Source organism: Lutra lutra, chromosome X (assembly GCF_902655055.1).
Source record: "Lutra lutra chromosome X, mLutLut1.2, whole genome shotgun sequence".
In the NCBI taxonomy this organism is placed as follows: Eukaryota; Metazoa; Chordata; class Mammalia; order Carnivora; family Mustelidae; genus Lutra; species Lutra lutra.
Genome location: NC_062296.1, coordinates 73,627,247 through 73,632,360, shown reverse-complemented (window position 1 = coordinate 73,632,360; position 5,114 = coordinate 73,627,247).

Sequence of the window (5,114 nt, the reverse complement as noted above, 5' to 3'; positions counted from 1 at the left end):
CCCGATGCGGGGCTTGAACCCAGGACCTGGGATCATGACCTGGGCCGAAGGCAGCGGCTTAACCCACTGAGCCACCCAGGCGCCCTCTTTATCATTTTTTTAAAGATTTTATTTATTTGTGGGGCACCTGGGTGGCTTAGTGGGTTAAGCCTCTGCCTTTGGCTCAGGTCATGATCTCAGGGTCCTGGGATTGAGCCCTGCATCGGGCTCTCTGCACGGCGGGGAGCCTTGCTTTACCCTCTCTCTCTCTGCCTGCCTCTCTGCCTACTTGTGATCTCTCTCTCTCTCTGTCCAATAAATAAATAAAATCTTTTTTAATATAAAAAATATAAAAATTTTTATATTAAAATATCTTTTTTATATAAATAAATAAAATATTTTATATTTAAAAAGATTTTATTTATTTGAGAGGGAGAGAGAGAGAGTGAGCGCATGCAAGAGCGGGAGGTGGGAGAAGCAGGCTCCCTGCCAAGCAGGGAGTTGGATCTGGGGTCTATCCCAGGACTCTGGGATCATGACCCAAGCCGAAGGGGGGGTGCTCACCCAACTGAGCCACCCACGTGCCCCGAAATACCCTTTATCTTGATTGTGGTGATTTGTGTACATCTGTCAAAAGCCATCAGACTGTACCCTTTAAGTATGTGAAGTTCATTGTATGTTAGTTATGCTCACTAAAACTGTTTAATAATTACTTTTTATCCTACAGTAAATTAGCTTGCTGTATCCGTTTTTTTAAAACTTACTTATTTTAGAAAGAGAGAGCATGAGCAGGGGGAGGAATAGAGGAAGAGGGAGACAAGCAGACTCCCCACTGAGTATGGGAGCCCCGACCCAGGGCTCAATCCCAGGACCCCAAGATCATGGCCTCAGGTGAAACCAAGATTCGGACACCCAGCCGACGGAGCCACAGAGGAGCCACTATCCTGCTGTATTCTCAAAGACAGATATTCACTGTTACATCTGATGCTTTGGCACCAGTACAAAAGACTTAAAAGTATTAAAAAGAATGAGAAACATGGTCAAAGGGCAGCTGCCTTGTGGTTTAAAAGAATGCAAAAATAACTTCAATCAACGAAAGGTTAGTACAGATGGGGAAGCAATTTTAGAAATAAATGCTAATTATCCTCCTTTCATAAATTATTTCTACATATATTTTGTTCATGACCTGTTTTGTTCCTTGAAGTTAAACTTTTTTTAAACTTAAAATTTTAAAGATAAATAAACATACACATTTTATTGAGGAAGGAGATTGCAATCATTGTGACCGGTTACTATCAGATACTCTGGCATGCTTTGTAATGTATACTGGGGCTGAGCGATGGCAAATGTTTTTTTAAGGTAATGAAACAAGGGTGTTACTTGTCAATAAATAAAAGTCAAACATGTATTAGAGGGAGAAATGAATTTCTCTTATATACATTTGCCTTTTGTCTCTTATAGACAGAACTTTGGAAGAAAATTAGTTTTTGTGAAAACAAGATGTATGTGAACTTAAATTCTTTAAAAGCTCAGGGGTGCCTGGGTGGTTCAGTCAGTTAAGTGTCTGACTCTTGATTTCGGCTCAGGTGGTGATCTCAGGGTCCTGAGATTGAGCCCCGTGATGGGCTCCAGGCTAGGCATGGAGCTTCCATAAGATTCTCTCTCTCTCTCTCCCTTTGCCTATCCCCCCAGCCGTAGAAAAGAATAAAATATTGCCATTTGCAGGAAGGTGAATGGAGCTAGAGAATATTATGCTAAGCAAAATAAGTCAGGTAATGACAAATACCACAGGATTTCACTCATACATGGATTTTAAGAAACAAAACAAATGAGCGAAGGGAAAAAAAGAAAGAAGCAAACCAAGAAACAGACTCTTAACTCTAGAGAACAAACTGATGGTTACCAGAGGGGAGGTGGGGGCGGGTATGGGTGAAACAGGTGATGGGGATTAAGGAGGGCACTTCTGATGAGCACCAGGTGATGTTTGGAGGTTTTGCATCACTTTGTTGTACACCTGAAACTAATATTACACTGTGTGTTAACTGGAATTCAAATACCCCTCCCTGAATGTTGAAATCCAGATCGTTTTGAGAATTCAGGGTCATGACTAAGTGGATGAAAGAGAAGTCGTTGTGGTGTCATGCCAGCAGAAGTTGCCGGAAACCCACTGGTAACTTGCTGGGGAAAATCTCTCCTTAGAGAGGCACCCTGCTATAAAACCATTCAAGATGGGTGCCAGGGGAAACTTCTGGACAATAGATGGGGCCGGCTTCTGTGCACTGTGGGACTTGCATGCTGAAGAAGCAGCATTAGTGAAGCCCAGCATCTAAATGAGCCTGCTGGGCAAACACATCAGACCGTGGTAGGAAATCCTGCCTTCCGGCAGTGTCTCTTCAAACACCTCTTACAGAACTGAACACTGTGCAGCTAGTAGAAGACAATTTCAAGGGTCCTGACCCATTTTCCCACCCGCAGGTAAAAAGGGTAAATTTGGACCTGAGAGTCAAGGAAGCACTAACTGGCACAGGAAGTGAGAAAGGAGGAGGAGGAGAGGCAGTGCACAGAGTGATGAAGACCTGGGAGATGACCTTATAGCACACCTCACGCAAGCCCACAAGGTTCTGAGGAACAAAGGAGCTGAGTGCTGGTCCTCCTCAGCCCTCCAGCCAGAGGATTTTGAATCAGTTACTATCTCTCTGCAGATAAAAACAGTTTATTTTTTTAAGATTTATTTATTAGAAAGAGAGAGCACGAGCATGCGTGCACGAGCACACAGCAGGGAGAGGAACAGAGGTAGAAGCAAACTCCCTGCTGAGCTAGGAGCCCAATGCGGGGTCTCAGTCGCGGGGCTCTGGGATCATGACCTGAGCCAAAGGCAGATGCTCAACAGACTGAGCCACCCAGACGCCCTGAAAACAGTTTAATACTTGCTCTGGGTCCCACCTGCTTTCCCTTCAGAAAACTATCATGGGGCATCGGGGTGGTGCAGTTGGTTAAACATCCATCTCCCAGTTTCTCTTAGGTTGCGACCTTGGGGCCATGAGACCAAGCCCTGCATTGGTCTCTGTGCTCAATGCAGAGTCCGCTTGAGATTTTCTCTCTTCCTCTCCCTCTGCTCCTCCTGTTTGTGTGTGTGCTCTCTTTCACTTTCTAGAATAAATGAACCAATCTTAAGGAAGGAAGAAAGGAAAGGAGGGAGGGAGGGAGGGAGGGAGGGAGACAAGGGAAAGAGGGAGGAAGGAAGAAAGAAAGAAAAAAGAAAAGAGAGAGAGAGAAAACTAACTATGGTGTCTCAGGCAGGAATAAGTACCCCCATCCTCCACGGTTTTCACGTCACAGGCTGTATTCATATGGTGGCTGACTCGGGGCCCACAAGAGCTTACCCGAAAGTGATGGCTTGAGCAGACAGTATAGTCATTTACCCAGCTTACCCCTCCCCAGCAGGCAACCAAAAAGCAAAGGAAGGGCAACGTAAGAAACATTTATTAAGTGTTCTTTACCATGTAAGCCCTTGTGTACACACTGTACATTTACATATATATTTTATACACATACATTTTCCAGAAGACGCACCTGAAAATTAGTGACTTGTCCAAGTGCCAGAGCTCTGACTTCAACTCCTCCCTTGTCATTCTGGTTCCAGACTTCAGTTCACTAATCCACGTGGAATGTCGGCTCTCCCCGCAGATATCACTGGGATGAATTGCTGATAAGACAAAGCTGAGCTTATTCTTACTGCAGTAAAAGACAGCAACCTTGACAGAATTTGGGGTGGGGATGTGAAGCCAGGATGTAATGAGATATTCGAGTCTGGCTTAAGGAAGGCCTTTTCGGTGAGGAAGTCTTGGTTAGGATTAGGTAAGGATGGTGATGTCTTGATTTAGGATTGGTCACCCCAACAAGGTGAGGATTTTTAAGGCAAGGAATTCAGAGTCTGGCAGGGAGTAATATGTCTTTCAGGAAGTTCCCAGAATGAGCAATAAAGTCATTTGCAACTATTACCTTCTTGGGCAAGAGTGTGCTGAAACAGCAAGTTAAGGTGACGACAACAAAGTTTGAAGTTAGAAAGTCACATTAGTGAGTGTAGACAATAAGCTCTGTGGGCATATATGGTTTAGGTTGTTATCCTTTAAGGTTTTTCTCTTCTCCTTCTTGATGGTCACATTCAAGCATGATGTGTGACAAATTATTCTGTTAATGGGATGATCATTAACCAATTTCAATATGAAGACTACTCAGCATAAAAACTAGCTCTTACATAGTCTTCTCTATGTGTTCTTTATATCCTAGCTCATTGAATCATTGTAACTCTGTGGGTAGGTGCTACTTTCATCTACATTTTATAGATGGCGAAGTGATGCACAGAGAGGTTTAGAACTTACTGTTGTTTACGGTGCATTAGGCATTTGAGGTGGGATTTGAACCCAGGCCGTCTAACTCTAGAGTCCTTTTTAGGACCTAATCAGTATACTAGTATACTAAGTATTCCATATTAGGGCTTTACAGTTACTGTTCCTTGAAATCATCTGTAACTCCTATCATTCAGATCAGAGAGGTGATTCAGATTAATCTATTGCCCAAAGTTATCCAGTTAATAAATTATAGCCTTCAAACAAAGTCTGCAGACTTCCTCACCTGAGTAATTATTTTCTCCACCCCCCCCCACTTGGTCTTCTTTAACTACCTCTTGATTTCCAAAGAAGAATTAACAAATCTATGGGGCGCCTGGGTGGCTCAAGTTAGGATTTCAGGGTCCTAGGAGCGAGCCCCACGTCTCAGGGCTCCTTGCTCAGCAGGGAGTCTGCTTCTCCCTCTCCCTATGACTCTGCCCACAATTCATCTTCTCTCTTTCTCTCTCTCTCTCTCAAATGAAAAAAGTCTTTTTAAAAAACCCATTAGATATTGTCCAACAAAGACAAAATACACCAAAAAATCTAGTTCTGTAGTAAGTTAGGGGTCTCTGTAAGTTAGAGCAGGGACTGAATTCTAATTGCTTCTGTATAATAGAATGAGGAAAAAAAAGTCAAAATTTTCATGTTTTCCTAGCTTTGGAGTAGCTTCACTAAATGACTTTCATTGAAAGAAGTGATTGAAAATAATAATCTTTGACTTAGAAAAAATGTTTAACTTTTATA